At 45.3% G+C, this 19,313-nt stretch overlaps 33 non-coding genes across 33 annotated transcripts; all 33 read left to right on the forward strand.

Moving 5' to 3' along the window:
• The first annotated feature begins 9 nt into the window (after positions 1–9).
• TRNAA-CGC (transfer RNA alanine (anticodon CGC)) lies at positions 10–81 on the forward strand. The gene has a single exon. It is a non-coding gene; the product is annotated as a tRNA-Ala (tRNA).
• A 772-nt stretch (positions 82–853) lies between these two features.
• On the forward strand, positions 854–925 carry TRNAA-UGC (transfer RNA alanine (anticodon UGC)). The gene has a single exon. It is a non-coding gene; the product is annotated as a tRNA-Ala (tRNA).
• A 279-nt stretch (positions 926–1,204) lies between these two features.
• Positions 1,205–1,276, forward strand: TRNAA-CGC (transfer RNA alanine (anticodon CGC)). The gene has a single exon. It is a non-coding gene; the product is annotated as a tRNA-Ala (tRNA).
• Positions 1,277–2,048: 772 nt separating this feature from the next.
• Positions 2,049–2,120, forward strand: TRNAA-UGC (transfer RNA alanine (anticodon UGC)). The gene has a single exon. It is a non-coding gene; the product is annotated as a tRNA-Ala (tRNA).
• A 279-nt stretch (positions 2,121–2,399) lies between these two features.
• On the forward strand, positions 2,400–2,471 carry TRNAA-CGC (transfer RNA alanine (anticodon CGC)). The gene has a single exon. It is a non-coding gene; the product is annotated as a tRNA-Ala (tRNA).
• A 778-nt stretch (positions 2,472–3,249) lies between these two features.
• On the forward strand, positions 3,250–3,321 carry TRNAA-UGC (transfer RNA alanine (anticodon UGC)). The gene has a single exon. It is a non-coding gene; the product is annotated as a tRNA-Ala (tRNA).
• Positions 3,322–3,600: 279 nt separating this feature from the next.
• Positions 3,601–3,672, forward strand: TRNAA-CGC (transfer RNA alanine (anticodon CGC)). The gene has a single exon. It is a non-coding gene; the product is annotated as a tRNA-Ala (tRNA).
• Positions 3,673–4,430: 758 nt separating this feature from the next.
• Positions 4,431–4,502, forward strand: TRNAA-UGC (transfer RNA alanine (anticodon UGC)). The gene has a single exon. It is a non-coding gene; the product is annotated as a tRNA-Ala (tRNA).
• A 279-nt stretch (positions 4,503–4,781) lies between these two features.
• Positions 4,782–4,853, forward strand: TRNAA-CGC (transfer RNA alanine (anticodon CGC)). The gene has a single exon. It is a non-coding gene; the product is annotated as a tRNA-Ala (tRNA).
• Positions 4,854–5,625: 772 nt separating this feature from the next.
• TRNAA-UGC (transfer RNA alanine (anticodon UGC)) lies at positions 5,626–5,697 on the forward strand. The gene has a single exon. It is a non-coding gene; the product is annotated as a tRNA-Ala (tRNA).
• A 279-nt stretch (positions 5,698–5,976) lies between these two features.
• Positions 5,977–6,048, forward strand: TRNAA-CGC (transfer RNA alanine (anticodon CGC)). The gene has a single exon. It is a non-coding gene; the product is annotated as a tRNA-Ala (tRNA).
• A 772-nt stretch (positions 6,049–6,820) lies between these two features.
• TRNAA-UGC (transfer RNA alanine (anticodon UGC)) lies at positions 6,821–6,892 on the forward strand. Its single transcript has one exon. It is a non-coding gene; the product is annotated as a tRNA-Ala (tRNA).
• Positions 6,893–7,171: 279 nt separating this feature from the next.
• On the forward strand, positions 7,172–7,243 carry TRNAA-CGC (transfer RNA alanine (anticodon CGC)). Its single transcript has one exon. It is a non-coding gene; the product is annotated as a tRNA-Ala (tRNA).
• A 772-nt stretch (positions 7,244–8,015) lies between these two features.
• TRNAA-UGC (transfer RNA alanine (anticodon UGC)) lies at positions 8,016–8,087 on the forward strand. Its single transcript has one exon. It is a non-coding gene; the product is annotated as a tRNA-Ala (tRNA).
• A 279-nt stretch (positions 8,088–8,366) lies between these two features.
• On the forward strand, positions 8,367–8,438 carry TRNAA-CGC (transfer RNA alanine (anticodon CGC)). The gene has a single exon. It is a non-coding gene; the product is annotated as a tRNA-Ala (tRNA).
• A 772-nt stretch (positions 8,439–9,210) lies between these two features.
• Positions 9,211–9,282, forward strand: TRNAA-UGC (transfer RNA alanine (anticodon UGC)). The gene has a single exon. It is a non-coding gene; the product is annotated as a tRNA-Ala (tRNA).
• A 279-nt stretch (positions 9,283–9,561) lies between these two features.
• On the forward strand, positions 9,562–9,633 carry TRNAA-CGC (transfer RNA alanine (anticodon CGC)). The gene has a single exon. It is a non-coding gene; the product is annotated as a tRNA-Ala (tRNA).
• Positions 9,634–10,405: 772 nt separating this feature from the next.
• Positions 10,406–10,477, forward strand: TRNAA-UGC (transfer RNA alanine (anticodon UGC)). The gene has a single exon. It is a non-coding gene; the product is annotated as a tRNA-Ala (tRNA).
• Positions 10,478–10,756: 279 nt separating this feature from the next.
• Positions 10,757–10,828, forward strand: TRNAA-CGC (transfer RNA alanine (anticodon CGC)). Its single transcript has one exon. It is a non-coding gene; the product is annotated as a tRNA-Ala (tRNA).
• Positions 10,829–11,600: 772 nt separating this feature from the next.
• TRNAA-UGC (transfer RNA alanine (anticodon UGC)) lies at positions 11,601–11,672 on the forward strand. Its single transcript has one exon. It is a non-coding gene; the product is annotated as a tRNA-Ala (tRNA).
• Positions 11,673–11,951: 279 nt separating this feature from the next.
• TRNAA-CGC (transfer RNA alanine (anticodon CGC)) lies at positions 11,952–12,023 on the forward strand. The gene has a single exon. It is a non-coding gene; the product is annotated as a tRNA-Ala (tRNA).
• Positions 12,024–12,795: 772 nt separating this feature from the next.
• TRNAA-UGC (transfer RNA alanine (anticodon UGC)) lies at positions 12,796–12,867 on the forward strand. The gene has a single exon. It is a non-coding gene; the product is annotated as a tRNA-Ala (tRNA).
• Positions 12,868–13,146: 279 nt separating this feature from the next.
• TRNAA-CGC (transfer RNA alanine (anticodon CGC)) lies at positions 13,147–13,218 on the forward strand. The gene has a single exon. It is a non-coding gene; the product is annotated as a tRNA-Ala (tRNA).
• A 772-nt stretch (positions 13,219–13,990) lies between these two features.
• Positions 13,991–14,062, forward strand: TRNAA-UGC (transfer RNA alanine (anticodon UGC)). The gene has a single exon. It is a non-coding gene; the product is annotated as a tRNA-Ala (tRNA).
• Positions 14,063–14,341: 279 nt separating this feature from the next.
• Positions 14,342–14,413, forward strand: TRNAA-CGC (transfer RNA alanine (anticodon CGC)). The gene has a single exon. It is a non-coding gene; the product is annotated as a tRNA-Ala (tRNA).
• Positions 14,414–15,185: 772 nt separating this feature from the next.
• TRNAA-UGC (transfer RNA alanine (anticodon UGC)) lies at positions 15,186–15,257 on the forward strand. The gene has a single exon. It is a non-coding gene; the product is annotated as a tRNA-Ala (tRNA).
• A 279-nt stretch (positions 15,258–15,536) lies between these two features.
• TRNAA-CGC (transfer RNA alanine (anticodon CGC)) lies at positions 15,537–15,608 on the forward strand. Its single transcript has one exon. It is a non-coding gene; the product is annotated as a tRNA-Ala (tRNA).
• Positions 15,609–16,380: 772 nt separating this feature from the next.
• On the forward strand, positions 16,381–16,452 carry TRNAA-UGC (transfer RNA alanine (anticodon UGC)). The gene has a single exon. It is a non-coding gene; the product is annotated as a tRNA-Ala (tRNA).
• Positions 16,453–16,731: 279 nt separating this feature from the next.
• Positions 16,732–16,803, forward strand: TRNAA-CGC (transfer RNA alanine (anticodon CGC)). Its single transcript has one exon. It is a non-coding gene; the product is annotated as a tRNA-Ala (tRNA).
• Positions 16,804–17,575: 772 nt separating this feature from the next.
• Positions 17,576–17,646, forward strand: TRNAA-UGC (transfer RNA alanine (anticodon UGC)). Its single transcript has one exon. It is a non-coding gene; the product is annotated as a tRNA-Ala (tRNA).
• A 279-nt stretch (positions 17,647–17,925) lies between these two features.
• TRNAA-CGC (transfer RNA alanine (anticodon CGC)) lies at positions 17,926–17,997 on the forward strand. Its single transcript has one exon. It is a non-coding gene; the product is annotated as a tRNA-Ala (tRNA).
• A 772-nt stretch (positions 17,998–18,769) lies between these two features.
• TRNAA-UGC (transfer RNA alanine (anticodon UGC)) lies at positions 18,770–18,841 on the forward strand. The gene has a single exon. It is a non-coding gene; the product is annotated as a tRNA-Ala (tRNA).
• Positions 18,842–19,120: 279 nt separating this feature from the next.
• TRNAA-CGC (transfer RNA alanine (anticodon CGC)) lies at positions 19,121–19,192 on the forward strand. The gene has a single exon. It is a non-coding gene; the product is annotated as a tRNA-Ala (tRNA).
• Positions 19,193–19,313: the final 121 nt, after the last annotated feature.

Genomic DNA, 19,313 nt, shown 5'->3' on the forward strand with positions numbered 1-19,313 from the left:
ACCTTGTGTGGGGATGTAGCTCAGTGGTAGAGCGCACGCTTCGCATGTGTGAGGCCCCGGGTTCAATCCCCGGCATCTCCATTGGTGGATTTTGTGCACCTAGTTTAAATCACTTGCTGTCCCTCACCGTGTAGAAATTTACGCAGATCTTCCGTTGAAAGGCTTCCTTTTAAAACACATTGGCCTTTGGAATTGCTGTTCACTTGACAAGTGCACTGTTGGCTTATGGCAGGTACGGGCGTCAAGCAAGAGCATCTGTATGTCTTTTCACGCAGTAGCTTCTACCATAGCCAACACTTTCAAACGTACAACCGTTTCATTTATTTCTTTTTTTGGAGAAATCTTATTGTCGCATTACAGACAGTTTGTAAAGTTTGGATTTTGAATCATCATAGCGCTAACAATTTGGTGTAGCACCTGAAGCTGATGAAAGAAACGAGCAGGCGCCTCTTGAATAGACATGTTTTAACAAAAAACAAGATGGCCGATATTGTTTATGGGAGTAGCAAGAGCATTCACTCCTTTTTCTCGGTAAGCATCTTTGCGGGACAGTCATTTCTCTGCTGTCTCGTGCCATCTGTGCTCATTTTTCCAAGCACTATTTCCACTTTTGGCTTTTACACTCCTGCCCATACTGCTTTTCTTCTGCAGTTGTTCCGTGAAATCTATGCCTCTAAGAAGGCGTTTAAGCAACGTTGGAGCTGTTGAAAACGTCCTGCTTTTAATCACTGGCAACTTGTGCAGTTCCCTGAAAATGCGTTGTTATTGCACACTGCCTTGTCGCTACATACTGTTTCCACAGTATTGGGCAATGAACCTCCTGAGAAACAGAGGCAGGGGCAGCATCAGGCCAGGGGATGTAGCTCAGTGGTAGAGCGCACGCTTTGCATGTGTGAGGCCCCGGGTTCAATCCCCGGCATCTCCATTCACATCTTTTGGATACCTGAAGAAAACCATACTGTTTCCCATCGGCCCAACACTTCAATGTGTTTCCACCGACGGTCAATATAATCCATTCCTCAAGTCAAAAGAACAGCAAATCATGTTTGATATGTAAAGCACAATGAGCTTCAATCCATCACCGCCTTCTCTGCCCCTGGTTAAAAAGCCCCAAAATTCACAAACTACTTATCTGCTTAATGCGCACACCTTCTGGGTCGCTTTTCAAAAATGTTTCTGGCCCCCAGCAAACAGTACCTTGTGTGGGGATGTAGCTCAGTGGTAGAGCGCACGCTTCGCATGTGTGAGGCCCCGGGTTCAATCCCCGGCATCTCCATTGGTGGATTTTGTGCACCTAGTTTAAATCACTTGCTGTCCCTCACCGTGTAGAAATTTACGCAGATCTTCCGTTGAAAGGCTTCCTTTTAAAACACATTGGCCTTTGGAATTGCTGCTCACTTGACAAGTGCACTGTTGGCTTATGGCAGGTACGGGCGTCAAGCAAGAGCATCTGTATGTCTTTTCACGCAGTAGCTTCTACCATAGCCAACACTTTCAAACGTACAACCGTTTCATTTATTTCTTTTTTTGGAGAAATCTTATTGTCGCATTACAGACAGTTTGTAAAGTTTGGATTTTGAATCATCATAGCGCTAACAATTTGGTGTAGCACCTGAAGCTGATGAAAGAAACGAGCAGGCGCCTCTTGAATAGACATGTTTTAACAAAAAACAAGATGGCCGATATTGTTTATGGGAGTAGCAAGAGCATTCACTCCTTTTTCTCGGTAAGCATCTTTGCGGGACAGTCATTTCTCTGCTGTCTCGTGCCATCTGTGCTCATTTTTCCAAGCACTATTTCCACTTTTGGCTTTTACACTCCTGCCCATACTGCTTTTCTTCTGCAGTTGTTCCGTGAAATCTATGCCTCTAAGAAGGCGTTTAAGCAACGTTGGAGCTGTTGAAAACTTCCTGCTTTTAATCACTGGCAACTTGTGCAGTTCCCTGAAAATGCGTTGTTATTGCACACTGCCTTGTCGCTACATACTGTTTCCACAGTATTGGGCAATGAACCTCCTGAGAAACAGAGGCAGGGGTAGCATCAGGCCAGGGGATGTAGCTCAGTGGTAGAGCGCACGCTTTGCATGTGTGAGGCCCCGGGTTCAATCCCCGGCATCTCCATTCACATCTTTTGGATACCTGAAGAAAACCATTCTGTTTCCCATCGGCCCAACACTTCAATGTGTTTCCACCGACGGTCAATATAATCCATTCCTCAAGTCAAAAGAACAGCAAATCTTGTTTGATATGTAAAGCACAATGAGCTTCAATCCATCACCGCCTTCTCTGCCCCTGGTTAAAAAGCCCCAAAATTCACAAACTACTTATCTGCTTAATGCGCACACCTTCTGGGTCGCTTTTCAAAAATGTTTCTGGCCCCCAGCAAACAGTACCTTGTGTGGGGATGTAGCTCAGTGGTAGAGTGCACGCTTCGCATGTGTGAGGCCCCGGGTTCAATCCCCGGCATCTCCATTGGTGGATTTTGTGCACCTAGTTTAAATCACTTGCTGTCCCTCACCGTGTAGAAATTTACGCAGATCTTCCGTTGAAAGGCTTCCTTTTAAAACACATTGGCCTTTGGAATTGCTGTTCACTTGACAAGTGCACTGTTGGCTTATGGCAGGTACGGGCGTCAAGCAAGAGCATCTGTATGTCTTTTCACGCAGTAGCTTCTACCATAGCCAACACTTTCAAACGTACAACCGTTTCATTTATTTCTTTTTTTGGAGAAATCTTATTGTCGCATTACAGACAGTTTGTAAAGTTTGGATTTTGAATCATCATAGCGCTAACAATTTGGTGTAGCACCTGAAGCTGATGAAAGAAACGAGCAGGCGCCTCTTGAATAGACATGTTTTAACAAAAAACAAGATGGCCGATATTGTTTATGGGAGTAGCAAGAGCATTCACTCCTTTTTCTCGGTAAGCATCTTTGCGGGACAGTCATTTCTCTGCTGTCTCGTGCCATCTGTGCTCATTTTTCCAAGCACTATTTCCACTTTTGGCTTTTACACTCCTGCCCATACTGCTTTTCTTCTGCAGTTGTTCCGTGAAATCTATGCCTCTAAGAAGGCGTTTAAGCAACGTTGGAGCTGTTGAAAACGTCCTGCTTTTAATCACTGGCAACTTGTGCAGTTCCCTGAAAATGCGTTGTTATTGCACACTGCCTTGTCGCTACATACTGTTTCCACAGTATTGGGCAATGAACCTCCTGAGAGACAGAGACAGAGGCAGGGGCAGCATCAGGCCAGGGGATGTAGCTCAGTGGTAGAGCGCACGCTTTGCATGTGTGAGGCCCCGGGTTCAATCCCCGGCATCTCCATTCACATCTTTTGGATACCTGAAGAAAACCATTCTGTTTCCCATCGGCCCAACACTTCAATGTGTTTCCACCGACGGTCAATATAATCCATTCCTCAAGTCAAAAGAACAGCAAATCTTGTTTGATATGTAAAGCACAATGAGCTTCAATCCATCACCGCCTTCTCTGCCCCTGGTTAAAAAGCCCCAAAATTCACAAACTACTTATCTGCTTAATGCGCACACCTTCTGGGTCGCTTTTCAAAAATGTTTCTGGCCCCCAGCAAACAGTACCTTGTGTGGGGATGTAGCTCAGTGGTAGAGCGCACGCTTCGCATGTGTGAGGCCCCGGGTTCAATCCCCGGCATCTCCATTGGTGGATTTTGTGCACCTAGTTTAAATCACTTGCTGTCCCTCACCGTGTAGAAATTTACGCAGATCTTCCTTTTAAAACACATTGGCCTTTGGAATTGCTGCTCACTTGACAAGTGCACTGTTGGCTTATGGCAGGTACGGGCGTCAAGCAAGAGCATCTGTATGTCTTTTCACGCAGTAGCTTCTACCATAGCCAACACTTTCAAACGTACAACCGTTTCATTTATTTCTTTTTTTGGAGAAATCTTATTGTCGCATTACAGACAGTTTGTAAAGTTTGGATTTTGAATCATCATAGCGCTAACAATTTGGTGTAGCACCTGAAGCTGATGAAAGAAACGAGCAGGCGCCTCTTGAATAGACATGTTTTAACAAAAAACAAGATGGCCGATATTGTTTATGGGAGTAGCAAGAGCATTCACTCCTTTTTCTCGGTAAGCATCTTTGCGGGACAGTCATTTCTCTGCTGTCTCGTGCCATCTGTGCTCATTTTTCCAAGCACTATTTCCACTTTTGGCTTTTACACTCCTGCCCATACTGCTTTTCTTCTGCAGTTGTTCCGTGAAATCGATGCCTCTAAGAAGGCGTTTAAGCAACGTTGGAGCTGTTGAAAACTTCCTGCTTTTAATCACTGGCAACTTGTGCAGTTCCCTGAAAATGCGTTGTTATTGCACACTGCCTTGTCGCTACATACTGTTTCCACAGTATTGGGCAATGAACCTCCTGAGAAACAGAGGCAGGGGCAGCATCAGGCCAGGGGATGTAGCTCAGTGGTAGAGCGCACGCTTTGCATGTGTGAGGCCCCGGGTTCAATCCCCGGCATCTCCATTCACATCTTTTGGATACCTGAAGAAAACCATTCTGTTTCCCATCGGCCCAACACTTCAATGTGTTTCCACCGACGGTCAATATAATCCATTCCTCAAGTCAAAAGAACAGCAAATCTTGTTTGATATGTAAAGCACAATGAGCTTCAATCCATCACCGCCTTCTCTGCCCCTGGTTAAAAAGCCCCAAAATTCACAAACTACTTATCTGCTTAATGCGCACACCTTCTGGGTCGCTTTTCAAAAATGTTTCTGGCCCCCAGCAAACAGTACCTTGTGTGGGGATGTAGCTCAGTGGTAGAGCGCACGCTTCGCATGTGTGAGGCCCCGGGTTCAATCCCCGGCATCTCCATTGGTGGATTTTGTGCACCTAGTTTAAATCACTTGCTGTCCCTCACCGTGTAGAAATTTACGCAGATCTTCCGTTGAAAGGCTTCCTTTTAAAACACATTGGCCTTTGGAATTGCTGTTCACTTGACAAGTGCACTGTTGGCTTATGGCAGGTACGGGCGTCAAGCAAGAGCATCTGTATGTCTTTTCACGCAGTAGCTTCTACCATAGCCAACACTTTCAAACGTACAACCGTTTCATTTATTTCTTTTTTTGGAGAAATCTTATTGTCGCATTACAGACAGTTTGTAAAGTTTGGATTTTGAATCATCATAGCGCTAACAATTTGGTGTAGCACCTGAAGCTGATGAAAGAAACGAGCAGGCGCCTCTTGAATAGACATGTTTTAACAAAAAACAAGATGGCCGATATTGTTTATGGGAGTAGCAAGAGCATTCACTCCTTTTTCTCGGTAAGCATCTTTGCGGGACAGTCATTTCTCTGCTGTCTCGTGCCATCTGTGCTCATTTTTCCAAGCACTATTTCCACTTTTGGCTTTTACACTCCTGCCCATACTGCTTTTCTTCTGCAGTTGTTCCGTGAAATCTATGCCTCTAAGAAGGCGTTTAAGCAACGTTGGAGCTGTTGAAAACGTCCTGCTTTTAATCACTGGCAACTTGTGCAGTTCCCTGAAAATGCGTTGTTATTGCACACTGCCTTGTCGCTACATACTGTTTCCACAGTATTGGGCAATGAACCTCCTGAGAAACAGAGGCAGGGGCAGCATCAGGCCAGGGGATGTAGCTCAGTGGTAGAGCGCACGCTTTGCATGTGTGAGGCCCCGGGTTCAATCCCCGGCATCTCCATTCACATCTTTTGGATACCTGAAGAAAACCATACTGTTTCCCATCGGCCCAACACTTCAATGTGTTTCCACCGACGGTCAATATAATCCATTCCTCAAGTCAAAAGAACAGCAAATCATGTTTGATATGTAAAGCACAATGAGCTTCAATCCATCACCGCCTTCTCTGCCCCTGGTTAAAAAGCCCCAAAATTCACAAACTACTTATCTGCTTAATGCGCACACCTTCTGGGTCGCTTTTCAAAAATGTTTCTGGCCCCCAGCAAACAGTACCTTGTGTGGGGATGTAGCTCAGTGGTAGAGCGCACGCTTCGCATGTGTGAGGCCCCGGGTTCAATCCCCGGCATCTCCATTGGTGGATTTTGTGCACCTAGTTTAAATCACTTGCTGTCCCTCACCGTGTAGAAATTTACGCAGATCTTCCGTTGAAAGGCTTCCTTTTAAAACACATTGGCCTTTGGAATTGCTGCTCACTTGACAAGTGCACTGTTGGCTTATGGCAGGTACGGGCGTCAAGCAAGAGCATCTGTATGTCTTTTCACGCAGTAGCTTCTACCATAGCCAACACTTTCAAACGTACAACCGTTTCATTTATTTCTTTTTTTGGAGAAATCTTATTGTCGCATTACAGACAGTTTGTAAAGTTTGGATTTTGAATCATCATAGCGCTAACAATTTGGTGTAGCACCTGAAGCTGATGAAAGAAACGAGCAGGCGCCTCTTGAATAGACATGTTTTAACAAAAAACAAGATGGCCGATATTGTTTATGGGAGTAGCAAGAGCATTCACTCCTTTTTCTCGGTAAGCATCTTTGCGGGACAGTCATTTCTCTGCTGTCTCGTGCCATCTGTGCTCATTTTTCCAAGCACTATTTCCACTTTTGGCTTTTACACTCCTGCCCATACTGCTTTTCTTCTGCAGTTGTTCCGTGAAATCTATGCCTCTAAGAAGGCGTTTAAGCAACGTTGGAGCTGTTGAAAACTTCCTGCTTTTAATCACTGGCAACTTGTGCAGTTCCCTGAAAATGCGTTGTTATTGCACACTGCCTTGTCGCTACATACTGTTTCCACAGTATTGGGCAATGAACCTCCTGAGAAACAGAGGCAGGGGTAGCATCAGGCCAGGGGATGTAGCTCAGTGGTAGAGCGCACGCTTTGCATGTGTGAGGCCCCGGGTGCAATCCCCGGCATCTCCATTCACATCTTTTGGATACCTGAAGAAAACCATTCTGTTTCCCATCGGCCCAACACTTCAATGTGTTTCCACCGACGGTCAATATAATCCATTCCTCAAGTCAAAAGAACAGCAAATCTTGTTTGATATGTAAAGCACAATGAGCTTCAATCCATCACCGCCTTCTCTGCCCCTGGTTAAAAAGCCCCAAAATTCACAAACTACTTATCTGCTTAATGCGCACACCTTCTGGGTCGCTTTTCAAAAATGTTTCTGGCCCCCAGCAAACAGTACCTTGTGTGGGGATGTAGCTCAGTGGTAGAGCGCACGCTTCGCATGTGTGAGGCCCCGGGTTCAATCCCCGGCATCTCCATTGGTGGATTTTGTGCACCTAGTTTAAATCACTTGCTGTCCCTCACCGTGTAGAAATTTACGCAGATCTTCCGTTGAAAGGCTTCCTTTTAAAACACATTGGCCTTTGGAATTGCTGTTCACTTGACAAGTGCACTGTTGGCTTATGGCAGGTACGGGCGTCAAGCAAGAGCATCTGTATGTCTTTTCACGCAGTAGCTTCTACCATAGCCAACACTTTCAAACGTACAACCGTTTCATTTATTTCTTTTTTTGGAGAAATCTTATTGTCGCATTACAGACAGTTTGTAAAGTTTGGATTTTGAATCATCATAGCGCTAACAATTTGGTGTAGCACCTGAAGCTGATGAAAGAAACGAGCAGGCGCCTCTTGAATAGACATGTTTTAACAAAAAACAAGATGGCCGATATTGTTTATGGGAGTAGCAAGAGCATTCACTCCTTTTTCTCGGTAAGCATCTTTGCGGGACAGTCATTTCTCTGCTGTCTCGTGCCATCTGTGCTCATTTTTCCAAGCACTATTTCCACTTTTGGCTTTTACACTCCTGCCCATACTGCTTTTCTTCTGCAGTTGTTCCGTGAAATCTATGCCTCTAAGAAGGCGTTTAAGCAACGTTGGAGCTGTTGAAAACGTCCTGCTTTTAATCACTGGCAACTTGTGCAGTTCCCTGAAAATGCGTTGTTATTGCACACTGCCTTGTCGCTACATACTGTTTCCACAGTATTGGGCAATGAACCTCCTGAGAAACAGAGGCAGGGGCAGCATCAGGCCAGGGGATGTAGCTCAGTGGTAGAGCGCACGCTTTGCATGTGTGAGGCCCCGGGTTCAATCCCCGGCATCTCCATTCACATCTTTTGGATACCTGAAGAAAACCATTCCGTTTCCCATCGGCCCAACACTTCAATGTGTTTCCACCGACGGTCAATATAATCCATTCCTCAAGTCAAAAGAACAGCAAATCTTGTTTGATATGTAAAGCACAATGAGCTTCAATCCATCACCGCCTTCTCTGCCCCTGGTTAAAAAGCCCCAAAATTCACAAACTACTTATCTGCTTAATGCGCACACCTTCTGGGTCGCTTTTCAAAAATGTTTCTGGCCCCCAGCAAACAGTACCTTGTGTGGGGATGTAGCTCAGTGGTAGAGCGCACGCTTCGCATGTGTGAGGCCCCGGGTTCAATCCCTGGCATCTCCATTGGTGGATTTTGTGCACCTAGTTTAAATCACTTGCTGTCCCTCACCGTGTAGAAATTTACGCAGATCTTCCGTTGAAAGGCTTCCTTTTAAAACACATTGGCCTTTGGAATTGCTGCTCACTTGACAAGTGCACTGTTGGCTTATGGCAGGTACGGGCGTCAAGCAAGAGCATCTGTATGTCTTTTCACGCAGTAGCTTCTACCATAGCCAACACTTTCAAACGTACAACCGTTTCATTTATTTCTTTTTTTGGAGAAATCTTATTGTCGCATTACAGACAGTTTGTAAAGTTTGGATTTTGAATCATCATAGCGCTAACAATTTGGTGTAGCACCTGAAGCTGATGAAAGAAACGAGCAGGCGCCTCTTGAATAGACATGTTTTAACAAAAAACAAGATGGCCGATATTGTTTATGGGAGTAGCAAGAGCATTCACTCCTTTTTCTCGGTAAGCATCTTTGCGGGACAGTCATTTCTCTGCTGTCTCGTGCCATCTGTGCTCATTTTTCCAAGCACTATTTCCACTTTTGGCTTTTACACTCCTGCCCATACTGCTTTTCTTCTGCAGTTGTTCCGTGAAATCTATGCCTCTATAAAGGCGTTTAAGCAACGTTGGAGCTGTTGAAAACTTCCTGCTTTTAATCACTGGCAACTTGTGCAGTTCCCTGAAAATGCGTTGTTATTGCACACTGCCTTGTCGCTACATACTGTTTCCACAGTATTGGGCAATGAACCTCCTGAGAGACAGAGGCAGGGGCAGCATCAGGCTAGGGGATGTAGCTCAGTGGTAGAGCGCACGCTTTGCATGTGTGAGGCCCCGGGTTCAATCCCCGGCATCTCCATTCACATCTTTTGGATACCTGAAGAAAACCATTCTGTTTCCCATCGGCCCAACACTTCAATGTGTTTCCACCGACGGTCAATATAATCCATTCCTCAAGTCAAAAGAACAGCAAATCTTGTTTGATATGTAAAGCACAATGAGCTTCAATCCATCACCGCCTTCTCTGCCCCTGGTTAAAAAGCCCCAAAATTCACAAACTACTTATCTGCTTAATGCGCACACCTTCTGGGTCGCTTTTCAAAAATGTTTCTGGCCCCCAGCAAACAGTACCTTGTGTGGGGATGTAGCTCAGTGTTAGAGCGCACGCTTCGCATGTGTGAGGCCCCGGGTTCAATCCCCGGCATCTCCATTGGTGGATTTTGTGCACCTAGTTTAAATCACTTGCTGTCCCTCACCGTGTAGAAATTTACGCAGATCTTCCGTTGAAAGGCTTCCTTTTAAAACACATTGGCCTTTGGAATTGCTGCTCACTTGACAAGTGCACTGTTGGCTTATGGCAGGTACGGGCGTCAAGCAAGAGCATCTGTATGTCTTTTCACGCAGTAGCTTCTACCATAGCCAACACTTTCAAACGTACAACCGTTTCATTTATTTCTTTTTTTGGAGAAATCTTATTGTCGCATTACAGACAGTTTGTAAAGTTTGGATTTTGAATCATCATAGCGCTAACAATTTGGTGTAGCACCTGAAGCTGATGAAAGAAACGAGCAGGCGCCTCTTGAATAGACATGTTTTAACAAAAAACAAGATGGCCGATATTGTTTATGGGAGTAGCAAGAGCATTCACTCCTTTTTCTCGGTAAGCATCTTTGCGGGACAGTCATTTCTCTGCTGTCTCGTGCCATCTGTGCTCATTTTTCCAAGCACTATTTCCACTTTTGGCTTTTACACTCCTGCCCATACTGCTTTTCTTCTGCAGTTGTTCCGTGAAATCTATGCCTCTAAGAAGGCGTTTAAGCAACGTTGGAGCTGTTGAAAACTTCCTGCTTTTAATCACTGGCAACTTGTGCAGTTCCCTGAAAATGCGTTGTTATTGCACACTGCCTTGTCGCTACATACTGTTTCCACAGTATTGGGCAATGAACCTCCTGAGAAACAGAGGCAGGGGCAGCATCAGGCCAGGGGATGTAGCTCAGTGGTAGAGCGCACGCTTTGCATGTGTGAGGCCCCGGGTTCAATCCCCGGCATCTCCATTCACATCTTTTGGATACCTGAAGAAAACCATACTGTTTCCCATCGGCCCAACACTTCAATGTGTTTCCACCGACGGTCAATATAATCCATTCCTCAAGTCAAAAGAACAGCAAATCATGTTTGATATGTAAAGCACAATGAGCTTCAATCCATCACCGCCTTCTCTGCCCCTGGTTAAAAAGCCCCAAAATTCACAAACTACTTATCTGCTTAATGCGCACACCTTCTGGGTCGCTTTTCAAAAATGTTTCTGGCCCCCAGCAAACAGTACCTTGTGTGGGGATGTAGCTCAGTGGTAGAGCGCACGCTTCGCATGTGTGAGGCCCCGGGTTCAATCCCCGGCATCTCCATTGGTGGATTTTGTGCACCTAGTTTAAATCACTTGCTGTCCCTCACCGTGTAGAAATTTACGCAGATCTTCCGTTGAAAGGCTTCCTTTTAAAACACATTGGCCTTTGGAATTGCTGCTCACTTGACAAGTGCACTGTTGGCTTATGGCAGGTACGGGCGTCAAGCAAGAGCATCTGTATGTCTTTTCACGCAGTAGCTTCTACCATAGCCAACACTTTCAAACGTACAACCGTTTCATTTATTTCTTTTTTTGGAGAAATCTTATTGTCGCATTACAGACAGTTTGTAAAGTTTGGATTTTGAATCATCATAGCGCTAACAATTTGGTGTAGCACCTGAAGCTGATGAAAGAAACGAGCAGGCGCCTCTTGAATAGACATGTTTTAACAAAAAACAAGATGGCCGATATTGTTTATGGGAGTAGCAAGAGCATTCACTCCTTTTTCTCGGTAAGCATCTTTGCGGGACAGTCATTTCTCTGCTGTCTCGTGCCATCTGTGCTCATTTTTCCAAGCACTATTTCCACTTTTGGCTTTTACACTCCTGCCCATACTGCTTTTCTTCTGCAGTTGTTCCGTGAAATCTATGCCTCTAAGAAGGCGTTTAAGCAACGTTGGAGCTGTTGAAAACTTCCTGCTTTTAATCACTGGCAACTTGTGCAGTTCCCTGAAAATGCGTTGTTATTGCACACTGCCTTGTCGCTACATACTGTTTCCACAGTATTGGGCAATGAACCTCCTGAGAAACAGAGGCAGGGGTAGCATCAGGCCAGGGGATGTAGCTCAGTGGTAGAGCGCACGCCTTGCATGTGTGAGGCCCCGGGTTCAATCCCCGGCATCTCCATTCACATCTTTTGGATACCTGAAGAAAACCATTCTGTTTCCCATCGGCCCAACACTTCAATGTGTTTCCACCGACGGTCAATATAATCCATTCCTCAAGTCAAAAGAACAGCAAATCTTGTTTGATATGTAAAGCACAATGAGCTTCAATCCATCACCGCCTTCTCTGCCCCTGGTTAAAAAGCCCCAAAATTCACAAACTACTTATCTGCTTAATGCGCACACTTTCTGGGTCGCTTTTCAAAAATGTTTCTGGCCCCCAGCAAACAGTACCTTGTGTGGGGATGTAGCTCAGTGGTAGAGCGCACGCTTCGCATGTGAGAGGCCCCGAGTTCAATCCCCGGCATCTCCATTGGTGGATTTTGTGCACCTAGTTTAAATCACTTGCTGTCCCTCACCGTGTAGAAATTTACGCAGATCTTCCGTTGAAAGGCTTCCTTTTAAAACACATTGGCCTTTGGAATTGCTGCTCACTTGACAAGTGCACTGTTGGCTTATGGCAGGTACGGGCGTCAAGCAAGAGCATCTGTATGTCTTTTCACGCAGTAGCTTCTACCATAGCCAACACTTTCAAACGTACAACCGTTTCATTTATTTCTTTTTTTGGAGAAATCTTATTGTCGCATTACAGACAGTTTGTAAAGTTTGGATTTTGAATCATCATAGCGCTAACAATTTGGTGTAGCACCTGAAGCTGATGAAAGAAACGAGCAGGCGCCTCTTGAATAGACATGTTTTAACAAAAAACAAGATGGCCGATATTGTTTATGGGAGTAGCAAGAGCATTCACTCCTTTTTCTCGGTAAGCATCTTTGCGGGACAGTCAATTCTCTGCTGTCTCGTGCCATCTGTGCTCATTTTTCCAAGCACTATTTCCACTTTTGGCTTTTACACTCCTGCCCATACTGCTTTTCTTCTGCAGTTGTTCCGTGAAATCGATGCCTCTAAGAAGGCGTTTAAGCAACGTTGGAGCTGTTGAAAACGTCCTGCTTTTAATCACTGGCAACTTGTGCAGTTCCCTGAAAATGCGTTGTTATTGCACACTGCCTTGTCGCTACATACTGTTTCCACAGTATTGGGCAATGAACCTCCTGAGAAACAGAGGCAGGGGCAGCATCAGGCCAGGGGATGTAGCTCAGTGGTAGAGCGCACGCTTTGCATGTGTGAGGCCCCGGGTTCAATCCCCGGCATCTCCATTCACATCTTTTGGATACCTGAAGAAAACCATTCTGTTTCCCATCGGCCCAACACTTCAATGTGTTTCCACCGACGGTCAATATAATCCATTCCTCAAGTCAAAAGAACAGCAAATCTTGTTTGATATGTAAAGCACAATGAGCTTCAATCCATCACCGCCTTCTCTGCCCCTGGTTAAAAAGCCCCAAAATTCACAAACTACTTATCTGCTTAATGCGCACACCTTCTGGGTCGCTTTTCAAAAATGTTTCTGGCCCCCAGCAAACAGTACCTTGTGTGGGGATGTAGCTCAGTGGTAGAGCGCACGCTTCGCATGTGTGAGGCCCCGGGTTCAATCCCCGGCATCTCCATTGGTGGATTTTGTGCACCTAGTTTAAATCACTTGCTGTCCCTCACCGTGTAGAAATTTACGCAGATCTTCCGTTGAAAGGCTTCCTTTTAAAACACATTGGCCTTTGGAATTGCTGTTCACTTGACAAGTGCACTGTTGGCTTATGGCAGGTACGGGCGTCAAGCAAGAGCATCTGTATGTCTTTTCACGCAGTAGCTTCTACCATAGCCAACACTTTCAAACGTACAACCGTTTCATTTATTTCTTTTTTTGGAGAAATCTTATTGTCGCATTACAGACAGTTTGTAAAGTTTGGATTTTGAATCATCATAGCGCTAACAATTTGGTGTAGCACCTGAAGCTGATGAAAGAAACGAGCAGGCGCCTCTTGAATAGACATGTTTTAACAAAAAACAAGATGGCCGATATTGTTTATGGGAGCAGCAAGAGCATTCACTCCTTTTTCTCGGTAAGCATCTTTGCGGGACAGTCATTTCTCTGCTGTCTCGTGCCATCTGTGCTCATTTTTCCAAGCACTATTTCCACTTTTGGCTTTTACACTCCTGCCCATACTGCTTTTCTTCTGCAGTTGTTCCGTGAAATCTATGCCTCTAAGAAGGCGTTTAAGCAACGTTGGAGCTGTTGAAAACGTCCTGCTTTTAATCACTGGCAACTTGTGCAGTTCCCTGAAAATGCGTTGTTATTGCACACTGCCTTGTCGCTACATACTGTTTCCACAGTATTGGGCAATGAACCTCCTGAGAAACAGAGGCAGGGGCAGCATCAGGCCAGGGGATGTAGCTCAGTGGTAGAGCGCACGCTTTGCATGTGTGAGGCCCCGGGTTCAATCCCCGGCATCTCCATTCACATCTTTTGGATACCTGAAGAAAACCATTCTGTTTCCCATCGGCCCAACACTTCAATGTGTTTCCACCGACGGTCAATATAATCCATTCCTCAAGTCAAAAGAACAGCAAATCTTGTTTGATATGTAAAGCACAATGAGCTTCAATCCATCACCGCCTTCTCTGCCCCTGGTTAAAAAGCCCCAAAATTCACAAACTACTTATCTGCTTAATGCGCACACCTTCTGGGTCGCTTTTCAAAAATGTTTTTGGCCCCCAGCAAACAGTACCTTGTGTGGGGATGTAGCTCAGTGGTAGAGCGCACGCTTCGCATGTGTGAGGCCCCGGGTTCAATCCCCGGCATCTCCATTGGTGGATTTTGTGCACCTAGTTTAAATCACTTGCTGTCCCTCACCGTGTAGAAATTTACGCAGATCTTCCGTTGAAAGGCTTCCTTTTAAAACACATTGGCCTTTGGAATTGCTGCTCACTTGACAAGTGCACTGTTGGCTTATGGCAGGTACGGGCGTCAAGCAAGAGCATCTGTATGTCTTTTCACGCAGTAGCTTCTACCATAGCCAACACTTTCAAACGTACAACCGTTTCATTTATTTCTTTTTTTGGAGAAATCTTATTGTCGCATTACAGACAGTTTGTAAAGTTTGGATTTTGAATCATCATAGCGCTAACAATTTGGTGTAGCACCTGAAGCTGATGAAAGAAACGAGCAGGCGCCTCTTGAATAGACATGTTTTAACAAAAAACAAGATGGCCGATATTGTTTATGGGAGTAGCAAGAGCATTCACTCCTTTTTCTCGGTAAGCATCTTTGCGGGACAGTCATTTCTCTGCTGTCTCGTGCCATCTGTGCTCATTTTTCCAAGCACTATTTCCACTTTTGGCTTTTACACTCCTGCCCATACTGCTTTTCTTCTGCAGTTGTTCCGTGAAATCGATGCCTCTAAGAAGGCGTTTAAGCAACGTTGGAGCTGTTGAAAACGTCCTGCTTTTAATCACTGGCAACTTGTGCAGTTCCCTGAAAATGCGTTGTTATTGCACACTGCCTTGTCGCTACATACTGTTTCCACAGTATTGGGCAATGAACCTCCTGAGAAACAGAGGCAGGGGCAGCATCAGGCCAGGGGATGTAGCTCAGTGGTAGAGCGCACGCTTTGCATGTGTGAGGCCCCGGGTTCAATCCCCGGCATCTCCATTCACATCTTTTGGATACCTGAAGAAAACCATTCTGTTTCCCATCGGCCCAACACTTCAATGTGTTTCCACCGACGGTCAATATAATCCATTCCTCAAGTCAAAAGAACAGCAAATCTTGTTTGATATGTAAAGCACAATGAGCTTCAATCCATCACCGCCTTCTCTGCCCCTGGTTAAAAAGCCCCAAAATTCACAAACTACTTATCTGCTTAATGCGCACACCTTCTGGGTCGCTTTTCAAAAATGTTTCTGGCCCCCAGCAAACAGTACCTTGTGTGGGGATGTAGCTCAGTGGTAGAGCGCACGCTTCGCATGTGTGAGGCCCCGGGTTCAATCCCCGGCATCTCCATTGGTGGATTTTGTGCACCTAGTTTAAATCACTTGCTGTCCCTCACCGTGTAGAAATTTACGCAGATCTTCCGTTGAAAGGCTTCCTTTTAAAACACATTGGCCTTTGGAATTGCTGCTCACTTGACAAGTGCACTGTTGGCTTATGGCAGGTACGGGCGTCAAGCAAGAGCATCTGTATGTCTTTTCACGCAGTAGCTTCTACCATAGCCAACACTTTCAAACGTACAACCGTTTCATTTATTTCTTTTTTTGGAGAAATCTTATTGTCGCATTACAGACAGTTTGTAAAGTTTGGATTTTGAATCATCATAGCGCTAACAATTTGGTGTAGCACCTGAAGCTGATGAAAGAAACGAGCAGGCGCCTCTTGAATAGACATGCTTTAACAAAAAACAAGATGGCCGATATTGTTTATGGGAGTAGCAAGAGCATTCACTCCTTTTTCTCGGTAAGCATCTTTGCGGGACAGTCATTTCTCTGCTGTCTCGTGCCATCTGTGCTCATTTTTCCAAGCACTATTTCCACTTTTGGCTTTTACACTCCTGCCCATACTGCTTTTCTTCTGCAGTTGTTCCGTGAAATCTATGCCTCTAAGAAGGCGTTTAAGCAACGTTGGAGCTGTTGAAAACTTCCTGCTTTTAATCACTGGCAACTTGTGCAGTTCCCTGAAAATGCGTTGTTATTGCACACTGCCTTGTCGCTACATACTGTTTCCACAGTATTGGGCAATGAACCTCCTGAGAAACAGAGGCAGGGGCAGCATCAGGCCAGGGGATGTAGCTCAGTGGTAGAGCGCACGCTTTGCATGTGTGAGGCCCCGGGTTCAATCCCCGGCATCTCCATTCACATCTTTTGGATACCTGAAGAAAACCATTCTGTTTCCCATCGGCCCAACACTTCAATGTGTTTCCACCGACGGTCAATATAATCCATTCCTCAAGTCAAAAGAACAGCAAATCTTGTTTGATATGTAAAGCACAATGAGCTTCAATCCATCACCGCCTTCTCTGCCCCTGGTTAAAAAGCCCCAAAATTCACAAACTACTTATCTGCTTAATGCGCACACCTTCTGGGTCGCTTTTCAAAAATGTTTCTGGCCCCCAGCAAACAGTACCTTGTGTGGGTATGTAGCTCAGTGGTAGAGCGCACGCTTCGCATGTGTGAGGCCCCGGGTTCAATCCCCGGCATCTCCATTGGTGGATTTTGTGCACCTAGTTTAAATCACTTGCTGTCCCTCACCGTGTAGAAATTTACGCAGATCTTCCGTTGAAAGGCTTCCTTTTAAAACACATTGGCCTTTGGAATTGCTGCTCACTTGACAAGTGCACTGTTGGCTTATGGCAGGTACGGGCGTCAAGCAAGAGCATCTGTATGTCTTTTCACGCAGTAGCTTCTACCATAGCCAACACTTTCAAACGTACAACCGTTTCATTTATTTCTTTTTTTGGAGAAATCTTATTGTCGCATTACAGACAGTTTGTAAAGTTTGGATTTTGAATCATCATAGCGCTAACAATTTGGTGTAGCACCTGAAGCTGATGAAAGAAACGAGCAGGCGCCTCTTGAATAGACATGTTTTAACAAAAAACAAGATGGCCGATATTGTTTATGGGAGTAGCAAGAGCATTCACTCCTTTTTCTCGGTAAGCATCTTTGCGGGACAGTCATTTCTCTGCTGTCTCGTGCCATCTGTGCTCATTTTTCCAAGCACTATTTCCACTTTTGGCTTTTACACTCCTGCCCATACTGCTTTTCTTCTGCAGTTGTTCCGTGAAATCGATGCCTCTAAGAAGGCGTTTAAGCAACGTTGGAGCTGTTGAAAACGTCCTGCTTTTAATCACTGGCAACTTGTGCAGTTCCCTGAAAATGCGTTGTTATTGCACACTGCCTTGTCGCTACATACTGTTTCCACAGTATTGGGCAATGAACCTCCTGAGAAACAGAGGCAGGGGCAGCATCAGGCCAGGGGATGTAGCTCAGTGGTAGAGCGCACGCTTTGCATGTGTGAGGCCCGGGTTCAATCCCCGGCATCTCCATTCACATCTTTTGGATACCTGAAGAAAACCATTCTGTTTCCCATCGGCCCAACACTTCAATGTGTTTCCACCGACGGTCAATATAATCCATTCCTCAAGTCAAAATAACAGCAAATCTTGTTTGATATGTAAAGCACAATGAGCTTCAATCCATCACCGCCTTCTCTGCCCCTGGTTAAAAAGCCCCAAAATTCACAAACTACTTATCTGCTTAATGCGCACACCTTCTGGGTCGCTTTTCAAAAATGTTTCTGGCCCCCAGCAAACAGTACCTTGTGTGGGTATGTAGCTCAGTGGTAGAGCGCACGCTTCGCATGTGTGAGGCCCCGGGTTCAATCCCCGGCATCTCCATTGGTGGATTTTGTGCACCTAGTTTAAATCACTTGCTGTCCCTCACCGTGTAGAAATTTACGCAGATCTTCCGTTGAAAGGCTTCCTTTTAAAACACATTGGCCTTTGGAATTGCTGCTCACTTGACAAGTGCACTGTTGGCTTATGGCAGGTACGGGCGTCAAGCAAGAGCATCTGTATGTCTTTTCACGCAGTAGCTTCTACCATAGCCAACACTTTCAAACGTACAACCGTTTCATTTATTTCTTTTTTTGGAGAAATCTTATTGTCGCATTACAGACAGTTTGTAAAGTTTGGATTTTGAATCATCATAGCGCTAACAATTTGGTGTAGCACCTGAAGCTGATGAAAGAAACGAGCAGGCGCCTCTTGAATAGAGATGTTTTAACAAAAAACAAGATGGCCGATATTGTTTATGGGAGTAGCAAGAGCATTCACTCCTTTTTCTCGGTAAGCATCTTTGCGGGACAGTCATTTCTCTGCTGTCTCGTGCCATCTGTGCTCATTTTTCCAAGCACTATTTCCACTTTTGGCTTTTACACTCCTGCCCATACTGCTTTTCTTCTGCAGTTGTTCCGTGAAATCGATGCCTCTAAGAAGGCGTTTAAGCAACGTTGGAGCTGTTGAAAACGTCCTGCTTTTAATCACTGGCAACTTGTGCAGTTCCCTGAAAATGCGTTGTTATTGCACACTGCCTTGTCGCTACATACTGTTTCCACAGTATTGGGCAATGAACCTCCTGAGAAACAGAGGCAGGGGCAGCATCAGGCCAGGGGATGTAGCTCAGTGGTAGAGCGCACGCTTTGCATGTGTGAGGCCCCGGGTTCAATCCCCGGCATCTCCATTCACATCTTTTGGATACCTGAAGAAAACCATTCTGTTTCCCATCGGCCCAACACTTCAATGTGTTTCCACCGACGGTCAATATAATCCATTCCTCAAGTCAAAAGAACAGCAAATCTTGTTTGATATGTAAAGCACAATGAGCTTCAATCCATCACCGCCTTCTCTGCCCCTGGTTAAAAAGCCCCAAAATTCACAAACTACTTATCTGCTTAATGCGCACACCTTCTGGGTCGCTTTTCAAAAATGTTTCTGGCCCCCAGCAAACAGTACCTTGTGTGGGGATGTAGCTCAGTGGTAGAGCGCACGCTTCGCATGTGTGAGGCCCCGGGTTCAATCCCCGGCATCTCCATTGGTGGATTTTGTGCACCTAGTTTAAATCACTTGCTGTCCCTCACCGTGTAGAAATTTACGCAGATCTTCCGTTGAAAGGCTTCCTTTTAAAACACATTGGCCTTTGGAATTGCTGCTCA

The sequence above is a fragment of the Engystomops pustulosus genome, chromosome 1 (assembly GCF_040894005.1).
Source record: "Engystomops pustulosus chromosome 1, aEngPut4.maternal, whole genome shotgun sequence".
Classification (NCBI taxonomy): domain Eukaryota; kingdom Metazoa; phylum Chordata; class Amphibia; order Anura; family Leptodactylidae; genus Engystomops; species Engystomops pustulosus.